We start from the raw sequence: 12,175 nt of genomic DNA on the forward strand, positions 1-12,175 counted from the left end.
ATTTCTGGTCTGATCTTTATGATGTCTTTCGTCTGCTGACTTTGGGTTTTTTTTTTTTTCCTTTCTTTCCCTAATTGCTTTAGGTGTAAGGTTAACTTGTTTATTTGAGATGTTTCTTGTTTCTTGAGGTAGGATTGTATTGCTATAAACTTCCCTCTTAGAACTGCTTTTGCTGCATCCCATAGGTTTTGGGTCTTCATGTTTTCATTGTCATTTGTTTCTAGGTATTTTTTTATTTCCTCTTTGATTTCTTCAGTGATGTCTTGGTTATTAAGTAGTGTATTGTTTAGCGTCCATGTGTTTCTATGTTTTTACAGATTTTTTCCTGTAATTGATATCTAGTCTGATAGCGTTGTGGTTGGAAAAGATACTTGATACGATTTCAATTTTCTTAAATTTACCAAGGCTTGATTTGTGACCCAAGATATGATCTATCCTGGAGAATGTTCCACGAGCACTTGAGAAAATGTGTATTCTGTTGTTTTTCGATGGAATATCCTATAAATATCAATTAAGTCCATCTTGTTTAATGTATCATTTAAAGCTTGTGTTTCCTTATTTATTTTCATTGTTGATGATCTGTTCATTGGTGAAAGAGGGGTGCTAAGGTCCCCTACTATGATTGTGTTACTGTCGATTTCCCCTTTTATGGCTGTTAGCATTTGCCTTATGTATTGAGGTGCTCCTATGTTAGGTGCATAAATATGTACAATTGTTATATCTTCTTCTTGGATTGATCCCTTGATCATTATGTAGTGTCCTTCTTTGTCTCCTGTAATAGTCTTTATTTTAAAGTCTTTTTTGTCTGATATGAGAATTGCTACTCTAGCTTTCTTTTGATTTCCATTTGCATGGAATATCTTATTCCATCCCCTCACTTTCCATCTGTATGTGTCCCTAGGTCTGAAGTGGGTCTCTTGTAGACCACATACATACCGGTCGTGTTCTCAGATCCATTCAGCCAGTCTATGTCTTTTGGTTGGAGCATTTAATCCATTTACATTTAAGGTAATTATTGATATGTATGTTCTTATTACTATTTTCTTAATTGTTTTGGGTTTCTTATTGTAGGTCTTTTCCTTCTCTTGTGTTTCCTGCCTAGAGAAGTTCCTTTAGCATTTGTTGTAAAGCGGGTTTGGTGGTGCTGAATTCTCTTAGCTTTTGCTTGTCTGTAAAGGTTTTAATTTCTCTGTCGAATCTGAACGAGATCCTTGGTGGGTCGAGAAATCTTGGTTGTAGCTTTTCCCCTTTCATTACTTTAAATATGTCCTGCCAGTCCCTTCTGACTTGCAGAGTTTCTGCTGAGAGATCAGCTGTTAACCTTATGGGGATTCCCTTGTATGTTATTTGTTGTTTTTCCCTTGCTGCTTTTAATATTTTTTCTTTGTATTTAATTTTTGATAGTTTGATTAATATATGTTTTGGCATGTTTCTCCTTGGGTTTATCTTGTATGGGACTCTCTGCGCTTCCTGGACTTGATTAACGATTTCCTTTCCCATATTAGGGAAGTTTTCAACTATAATCACTTTAAATATTTTCTCAGTGTCTTTCTTTTTCTCCTCTACTTCTGGGACCCCTATATTCGAATGTTGGTGCATTTAATGTTGTCCCAGAGGTGTCTCAGATTGTCCTCAGTTCTTTTCATTCTTTTTTCTTTATTCTGCTTTGCAGTAGTTATTTCCACTATTTTATCTTCCAGGTCATTTATCCTTCTTCTGCCTCAGTTATTCTGTTATTGTTTCCTTGTAGAGAATTTTTAATTCCATTTGTTGTGTTGTTCATCATTGTTTGTTTGCTCTTTAGTTCTTCTAGGTCCTTGTTAAACGTTTCTTGTCTATTCTCCATTCCAGTTCCATGATTTGGGATCATCTTTACTATCATTACTCTGAATTCTTTTTCAGGTAGACTGCCTATTTCCTCTACATTTGTTTGGTCTGGTGGGTTTTTACCTTGCTCCTTCATCTGCTGTGTGTTTCTGTGTCTTCTCATTTGGCTTTGGGGACTGTGTTTGGGGTCTCCTTTTCAGAGTCTGCAGATTCGTAGTTCCCGTTGTTTTTGGTGTCTGCCCCCAGTGGCTAAGGTTGGTTCAGTGGGTTGTGTAGGCTTTCTGATGGAGGGGACTGGTGCCTGTGTTCTGGTGGGTGTGTCTGGATCTTGTCTTTCTGGTGGACAGATCCGCATCTGGTGGTGTGTTTTGGGGTGTCTGTGACCTTATTGTGATTTTTGGCAGCCTCTCTGCTAATGGGTGGGCCTGCATTCCTGTCTTGCTAGTTGTTTGGCATGGGATGTCCAGCACTGGATCTTGCTGGTCTCTGAGTGGAGCTGGGTCTTAGCGTTGAGACGGATATCTCTGGGAGAGCTTTCGCCATTTGATATTACAAGGTGCCGGAGGTCTCTGGTAGACCAATGTCCTGAACTCGGCTCTTCCACCTCAGAGGCAGAGGCTTGACACCCGGCTGGAGCACCAAGACCCTGTCAGCCACACGGCTGGGGGTGAGAGCAAGAGGTAGCTTTGGTACATCTCAAAGACCACCAATGAGATTCACTGACCATTTTCTCTCCAGAAGTGAAGAAAACAAAATTCAGACTTTGGCTAGTCAGCCACTTTGGTAGCCAGCCTCCAAGATGGCCCTAATTATCTCCCAGTCTTCATGTACCAGTGTGGCTCCTCGCACTTGAAAAGGGTTGACTGTTTAACTAATAAGAAATTGCAGAAATGACAAAGTGCAGCTTCCAAAGTTATAAAAGACATTGCAGCTTCTGCTTTGGTTTCTGCTAGATCACTCATCCTGGGGTAAGCCAGCTGCCTTGTCATGAGGACACTCAAGCAGCCCTAAGGAGAGATCCATGTGGCAAGGAACTGAGGCCTCTTACCTACAGCCACGTGACTGAGTCATCTCAGAAGTCAAAAGATTTAATTTTTTTTATTTTTGGTTGCATTGGGTCTTCGTCGCTGCACAGGGTTTCTCTAGTTGTGTCAAGCAGGGGTTACTCATCGTTGTGGTGCACGGGCTTCTCCTTGCGGTGGTTTCTTGTTGTGGAGTACAGGCTCTAGGTGCATAGGCTTCAGTAGTTGTGTCATGCAGGCTCAATAGTTGTTGCTTGCAGGCTCTAGAGCACAGGCTCAGTAGTTGTGGCACACGGGCTTAGTTGCTCTGCGGCATGTGGGATCTTCCCAGACCAGGGATGGAACCCCTGTTCCCTGCATTGGCAGGCAAATTCTTACCCACTGCGCCATCAGGGAAGTCCAGTGTGCTCTTTTTTAAACCTGGTCTGTTTTCATTATTTTCTATCTTAACGATTCTGTATTAAAGAAAAAAAAATAATACTCCTTTCTACCCCTCCTCTTTGAGGATTATATATGAAGAAGTATGTCTTATTTATTAACCTCAAATTTTCACCTTACTTTTAAGAAGTAATCACAATGTCAAGTATTTAATACTTTTCACTTCCACCTTGAAAAGCATGGGTATTAAAGTGCTAATACAATTACCTTCCCTAATCTATCATTTTAGTTTTTGTTATGTATAAAAAACAACGAAAAACATGCATGGTCTGTAAGGAAATGACAAATTTCAGAAAATTCAGCATCTGAATACACTCTATACATAGCTTCTAGATAAAGACACAGAAAATTGCCGGATACTCAGAGGCCCCCTGGTCCCATTCTAGTGACTCCCCTTAAGGTTTAATATTGTTCTGGTATCTAACAAAAAGATAACTTTACCTGTATTTTGTATTTTATATAAATGTTATGGCACAGTAAAATCACTTTTGGATTGGGCTTTTTTATTTTATGTTGTTTGTGAATATGCCTATATGGTTGCCTGTTGTTGTGATCATGCATTGCCACTGTTGCATAGGATTCCATAGTGTAAATATTTAACTATTAATTAATTTATTCCAATGTGTATTACAATATGAGTGATTTTCAGTTTGTGTCTATTGAGAACAGCACTGGTATATAAATTCTAGAACTTGAGCTTTGGTGGTGTGTGTATAAATTATTGTTCAGTATACATGTAGTAGTAAAATTTTCGAGTCATAGCTTTCTTGTGTTTATCTTTTTAGATATTTCTAAATATTTTCAAAACATTTGTATGATTTTTCATCTTCAGCAGCAGTGAATGAGATTCCAGGATTATACACATTCTTGTCAAACTTGATAATACCTGTCATTTTCATTTGAACTTTCTGGTTGGTGAGTGATAATTCCAGGTATCACGTTTTTGCATTTAATTGACTACTAAGAAGCCAAGCATCTTTTGATATGTTTACTTAACATTCTGTACTCTCTTTTTTGAAATATCTTTTGGTATATTTTCCCCATTTTGCTATTCCATTGTCTTCTTATTGAAGACTTCCTCTTTTTTTTTAACATCTGAAGACTTCTTATTTAGGAGTTTTTAATACATGCTTGATATGAGTTCTTCTCTCTTTCTGTCTCTCCTTCTCTTTCTTTAGATGAGTGTCAGTTTTTAATGTTAATAACATCTAATTTGTTATTTTCCTCTTTATTTATTTATTTATTTAGTCTTATTTCTATTTATTTATGTAGTCTTCTTATCTGTAGCAGAACACATTATTTATTCTAAACCACAAATATGTTTTTGTTTCTTCAATAAATGTAATTATTAAGCTTTAAATTTAAGTTAACTTTCTAAACTAAATATGTTGTATTGTAGTGAGTATTAATTTTTCTATGACAGCTGAAAGGTTACATTTATTCAGAAAATGTTGTATCAGCTTTCTTTTCATTTGCTCCTACTTCTCATTGATTCACAGTGGTAAACATCACTTCATCCATGGATCTGACTTTTCTCTGATTTCTCATGGTCATTCTCACTAATTCATCTTGCCTCCTGAAATCTTTAGCAATCCCATTATTCCACAGAAGCAAAAACCTTCCTTGGGCCTTTTCCCTCAGAAGATTGATTATTACCACATTTTAAATGGGAGATTGCAATAAGTTAGGAGAAAATGCCACAAGGGTCTCTCATTTTTTTTTTTTTTCACATCCTGTATCAGCCTCTGCTTGCACTCTCTGTTCAAAGATTTTTGTACAACACATTGATGGAAGATGCCAGTTGTTTCTCTCCTTGGGGGAAAAGACAGATTAATTACCTAACAAATAAAATAAAGAGAGTGTCTTGCTCTTTTCAAATGTTGGACAGGATTGCTTGCATCCTAATTTAAATGTTTCAGGTGACTGAAGCTTAAAATTCCTAAGCTTTAATCCATACTTGCACCATGCACAGCAGCCAACAGGAGTGCTTTACATAACCCCATGAGACACTTGTGTGCAAGTGCAACAGATAAAAATATAAAACTATTGCTGTCTTTTTGTGTCATAAAAATGATTTTTTGTCTCATTTAAAATATTTTTTTCTAAAATCCAAAAACGTGGCAGGCTAAAATATTGTTATTTCAAATATGGTAAAATCGAAGACACTTCAAATTTCTTTCCAGTTTTGTTGATGATGGGATGCCGTCAGAGATATGACTTCATTAAACACAATAGGTAAGATTCCTTCATAGGCCTGATCGGGGAATATGAAAATAATCCCCAGAAAAATCTGGACATTTTCTAGTTCTCAAATATTGGTTAAGATGGTAGAAAGGGCCCTTCATTGTCCTATATGTTAATGCAGATCAATTGTGAGATGTGGGGATAAAACAAGCAGCCTAAATATCCTTTATGTTTGTTGTACTACTAGTAGAAAGAGGAAGGGTCAACATGTCACCATGGTTGATATAGCAAATAAGCTGCTTGAAACTACACAGAAATGTACCTGCTTGTATTTTCTGTGCAGTTACCCTCTCTTTTGGTGTGCCCTGATATCTCCCTCAACTTATGTACCAACTCCAGCAGCATTAAGCAGAAATCCAAAGAAATCTATTCTCTGGAATTATGAGGAAGGGAAGAGTCAAAAATTTTATAACATGCTCTATACAAGGATACACGTCACCATCCTTATCTATGTCATGCCATGCATGGAGGATCAGTAGGTTCAGAGGATTCTGGAAGCACCGAGTTCTGTGGGGTTAATCACAGCTGCATTCATTGGCAGTAAAAGAGAAGGGCCTTATCTTGGTCACTTTCTCAATGCTAGTAGCTACAAAAAGAAGAGGATAGCAGACATCTTAGGGAGAAGAGCCAACATTAAATGAAATGTCCTAATTACTCTAAGCAACCTCTCATGATGGCCTCCCATAGCTCCTCAAATCCCTACATACTTGCACAAGGGATAGTGTAATATTACTGGAGTGTGTGACTGCAGATTAACATTATTTTTGTTGAAAAAAATAAAAATAGGTTCAAGTGATAGGGTTAGAAAAGGGTTCACAGTGCGAGGGAAACTATTGTAACAATGTGGACAGAACCGTTTGGAGGGATTCATCATGTTTTTTGTTTTTTTTTTTTTGCTGCTTCAGAATCTGTAGTAGAGATTGGTGTGTTCCATGATGCATTCCCGCTTCTTACAAGTTTTAGATGGAATACCCCATTAGGAAGAAGTGCACGTAAGGAAGATTAGTGAGTCAAACTCCTCTGCCCTCTGTCAGCAGTGGGTGCAAAGGGATTTAGACCAAGTGCTTTCATCCTTCGATTTGCAAAGTTTTCACTATATGAATGATGTTTTGTTTGTTTGCAGGTCAGGAGCCTTGGTCTCCATATCCCTGTTTAAAAAGTGTCTGCCAGAAAGAATTGCTGATGATACTGGAAGAAATTGAGAGTTATCCTTAACAATTAAGGGTTTTGTAGCAACATGGATGGACCTAGAGATTGTTATACTGAGTGAAGCAAGTCAGACACAGAAAGACAGATATCATATGATATTGCTTATATGAGGAATCTAAAAAAGAAAAAAAAGGTACAAATGAACTTATTTACACAACAGAAATACAGTCATGGATATAGAAAACAAACTTATGGTTACCAGGGGATAAGTGGGGAAAGGATAAATTGGGAGATTGGGACTGACTTATACACACTACTATATATAAAATAGGTAAGTATTGATAAAGACCTGCTTTATAGCACAGGGAACTCTACTCAATGGTCTGTACTGGCGTATACGGAAAAAGAATCTTAAAAAAAAAACAAGGGTTTTGGGATTATATAATAAATATAAGTGTGCAAACCTTTAACATGAAAGGAAAAATCAGTTAACTCTGTGGTCCCTGTTATGTTGTAAATATTTTGTACCTCTAATTTTAAAATTTTGAAACCCAGCTCCCATGTTGATGGTATTAGGAGGTGGGGCTTTTGGGAGGTGATTAGGTCATGAGGCCAGAGACCTCAAACATGGGATTAGTGACCTAATAAATGTAGCACACAGAAGATCTTATGCCCATTCCATGATTTCATTGCCGAGCGAGAAGACCCATATTATGAACCAGAAATTGGTCCCTCGCCAGACACTAAGTCAGCTGGCAACTTGTTCTTTTTTTTTTAAATTAATTAGATAATTAATTAATTAATTTTTGGCTGTGTTGGGTCTTTGGTGCGGTGCGCGGGCTTCTCATTGGGTGGCTTCTCTTGTTGCGGAGCATGGGCTCTAGGCGTGTGGGTTTCAGTAGTTGTGGCTCACGGGCTCAGTAGTTGTGGCCTGTGGACTCTAGAGCACAGGTTCAGTATTTGTGGTGCACGGGCTTAGTTGTTCCATGGCATGTGGGATCTTCCCAGACCAGGGCTCGAACCCTTGTCCCCTTTATTGGTAGGCAGATTCTTAACCACTGCACCTCCAGGGAAGCCCCTGGTTACTTGTTCTTGAACTTTTCAGCCTCAGCAATTATGAGAAAACAAAAATATTCTGTTGTTTATAAAATACCAAGTCTCTCATATTTGTTTTAGCAGTCAAAGAGCTGGCTGAGGAGAAATATCTGTGAGCTTGAAGACATATCAAGAGAAACCTTTAAATCTCAGAAGAAAAGAGAAAATGGGCAGGAAGGAAATCAACAGAAGAGAGTAATCAATAATTGTGGAACAATGAAAAATGCTGTGACCTATACGTAATGGGTATAGCAGGAGGAGAATAAAGATAACAAAGAACAGAAAATAGTTTTTAAAAATGACTGAGAATCTCCCCAGTTGAATGTCTGACACTAAATCCACAACATCCAAACTTAGAGGAACATATGAATAGTAAAGAAAACTGACCAATATCTCTCAGGAACATCAATGCAAAAATCCTCAACAAAATGTTACCAAATCGAATCCAACAATATTTTGAGAGAATTTTATATCATGAATGAGAGGGAATAATCCCAGGTATGAAAGGCTGGTTCAACATTCTAAAATCAAATAATTATATCCATCATATCAACACCTTAAAGACAATCATTAGCATATCAGTAGATTCAGAAGACCTTTGAAAAAATCTAACACCCATTCTTCATAAAAACTCTCAGTTAAAGAAATAGACTGGAGCTTTCTCAAGTTGATAACAAAGATTTACAGGAAACTTTTATCTTACATCATGATTAATGGTCAAAAACATGAAGCTTTTCCACTAAGTTCAGGTAAAAGCAAGGACGTCCCCTTTCATGACTCCTTTTCCATATTTTACTCCAAGTCCTTGTTAATGCAATAAGGCACGAAAATAAATAAAACAAATACAGATTGGGTAGAAAAAAATGAAAGCAACCTAAATAAAATGTGGACCAACATACTTTATGGACACCTCACCAAAGAAAATATGCATATAAGTATACAGAAGAATAATCCAGATTACATGCTGCCATGAAAAAGCAAATTAAAAATACAATTACATACCACTATGTAACACTTAGAATGGCTAAAATGTGAACAATGACAAGAACAAATTCTGTAGGAGATGTGGAACAATAGGAAATGTCATTTGTCATTGGTGGAAATGAAAAATAATACAGCTACTTTGGTAGTCTGATTGACACTTGCTATAATATTGAACATTCCCTTACTGTACAATCCGGCATGTGTTCTCATGGATATTTACTGAAAGTAGTTTAAAACATACTTCCAGAGGAAAACCTGCATATGGATATTTATAGCACCTAATTCAATATTGCCAAAATGTGAATGAAACTAAGGTGTCCTCCAATAGGTGAATGAAATGATATAGTATTAATATATTCTGGGAATGGGATAATATTGAGCACTAAAAAAGTAAGCTATCAAGCCATATAAATAGATGGGAATTCTTATTTTTTCTTTTGAAATATAGGTGATTTTCTTTATTTTGTAATTTAAATTTTATTGGAGTATAGTTGATTTACAATGTTGTGTTCATTTCAGCTGCACAGCAAGTGATTCAGTTACACATATGCATATATTCATTCTTTTTCATATTCTTTTCTGATAAAGGTATTCCCAGAATACTGAGTAGAGCTCCCTGTGCTATACAGTAGGTCCTTGTTGCTTATCTGTTGTATATAGTAGTATTCGTATGTTTACCCCAAGTTCCTGATTTATCCCTACCCCCCACCTTTCCCCTTTGGTAACCATAAGTTTGTTTTCCAAGTCTGTGAGTCTGCCTCTGTTTTGTAAGTTAGTTCATTTGTATCAATTTTTAGCTTCCACCTAGAAGTGATATCATACAATATTTGTCTTACTCTGTCTGACTTACTTCACTTAGTACAATCATCTCTAGGTCCATCCATGTTACTGCAATTGGCATTATTTTCTTCTATTTTATGGCTGAGTCATATTCCATTATATATATGTATCACATATTCTTTACCTATATTCATATGTTGATGGACATTTTGGTTGCTTCCATGTCTTCGCTATTGTAAAGAGTGTTGCAGTGAACATTGGGGAAGATGTGTCTTTTCGATTTATGCTTTCCTCCAGATATGCGCACAGGAGTGAACTTGCTGGATCATCTGGTAGCTCTATTTTATTTTATTTTATTTCATTTCATTTCAATTTCAATTTTTTTGGAGTATAGTTGATTTACAATGTTGTGTTACTTTCTGCTGCACAGCACAGTGAAGCAGTTATGCATATATCCAATCCTTTTTGGATTCCTTTCCCATACAGGTCATTACAGAGTACTGAGTAGAGTTCCCTGTGCTATACAGTAAGCCCTTATTTGTTATCTCTTTTATATACAGTGGTGTGTATATGTCAATCCCAATTTCCAATTTATCCCTCCCACCTCCCCTTACTCTGGTAACCTCCATTCTGTGCTCCATAGTGCCTGTTACCAATTGACATTGCCACCGATAGCATAGAATTGGTGGCCCAGTGGTTAAGAATCTGCCTGCCAGTTCAGGGGACACAGGTTCGAGCCCTGGCCTGGGAAGATCTCACATGCCACAGAACAAGTAAGCCCGTGCACCACAACTACTCAGTCTGCACTCTAGAGCCCACGAGCCACAACTACTGAAGCCTGTGTGCCTAGAGCCTGTGCTCCACAACAAGAGAAGCCACCACAAAGAGAAGGCTTCGTACCACAACGATGAGTAGCCCCCGCTTGCTGCAACTATAGAAAAGCCACGCGCAGCAACGAAGACCCAACGCAGATTAAAAAAAAATAAGTAGTAGGTTTCTCATTTTTCCACACCCTTTGAAGCATTTCTTGTTTGTAGACATTGTGATGATGACTATTCTGAGTGGTTCCAGGTGATACTTCTTTGTACATCTGATTTGCATTTGTCTAACATAAAGCAATGGTGAGCATCTTCATATGTGCTTTTTTTTTTTGAACAGTGTCAGTAAAATTTACCCCTTGAAAAAGGGTTATTGAAAAGTTGCCTTGTTTTGAAGTCTATTTCGATTACCTACCCCAAGACATTTTTTGAGGGCTGCTGTCATTTACAGCTCCCCAGGCATTGTGAATATGAAGTGCGTATAAAGTCCAGTTTTAGAATTGTTGTTATGGGAAACAGAAGGCGGCAGGATTTCTACTGTCCCTCTCTGGTTACTGACACAAGCTTAGATGTAGGGCAAGTCCTGTTCTTGGGTTTTAAATTAGAGTGGAATGTGCCTGACCAAACATGTAAGGGCTTCTGTCCCATTCCTTCTTCCCCCTTACCCTTCATCCCCCGAACAAGTATAAACCCCTGCAAAATCACCTGTTGAGGGTGCTGTCTTGTAGAGTGGGATGACCCTTATGAAGGAGTCGGGAGGTCGGAACCCAAACACCAGGATATGTTGAGAGCAGGTGATTTTCCAAATGTCATCCAGCCCAGAGAGTCCACCATCCTTTGGGTGTCAGAGGGTTGGTTTAGTAGTATGAGGGCACGCTTAGATCTGGAGATAGTGATCCCATGCAGAGGGGACCAGGTACTACATGTTCAAGGGGGGCGAATTAGCTGGCATATCCTCCCGAGGTCCTCAGGCCCACAACAGTCCAGCCTTGGGACCAAATTGTGTCTGTGTCCAGGGATGTGACACTAGTACGTTCACTGTGACTAAACAAATTTAGTGATCATTTTTCTTTTCTTTAATTTAATTTTAAATTTATAATGGAGTATATAGTTGATTTATCATGTTGTGTTCATTTTTGACATACACCAACATGATTCATTTATACAGAGATGACTATATATTCTTTTTAGAATTATTTTCCCATTGAGGTTACCAAAGGGTGTTGAGAAGAGTTCCAAGTGCTCTACAGCAGGTCCATGTTGATTACAAGTTTTCTCTCTGTAAATATGTATATACTAACTCCAACCTCATGATTTATGCCTCCAACACACCTTTCCAGTTTGGTAACCATAAGTTTGTGTTCTAAGTCTGGGACTCTGTTTCTGTGTTGTAAGATAGTACTTTTCTATCAATTTTTAGATTCCACCAATAAGTAATATCATATGATATTTTTCATTGTCTGATTTATGACACTTAGTATGAATGTATGTAGGTCCTTCTGAGTGGCCCTAAATGGCCTTATTTCATTCATTTCATGGCTGAGTAATATTCCATTGTACATATCTACCATAATTTCTTTATCCATTCTTCCTTCCAAGGACTTTTAGGTAGCTTCCGAGTAGAGGCTCTTGTAAACAGGGCTGCATAAATTTTAGAGTGCCTGGGTCCTGTCAATTTACGTTTATTCCAAGATACAGGCCCAGGAGTGGAAGCGCCATATGCTCTGAAGCTCTGGTTTTTAGATTTTTAAGGAATCACCACCCACTTCTCCAGAGTGTCTGTTAGCAATTTACATTCCCACCATCAGCTTGTCAGGG

Source organism: Eubalaena glacialis, chromosome 8, assembly GCF_028564815.1.
Source record: "Eubalaena glacialis isolate mEubGla1 chromosome 8, mEubGla1.1.hap2.+ XY, whole genome shotgun sequence".
In the NCBI taxonomy this organism is placed as follows: domain Eukaryota; kingdom Metazoa; phylum Chordata; class Mammalia; order Artiodactyla; family Balaenidae; genus Eubalaena; species Eubalaena glacialis.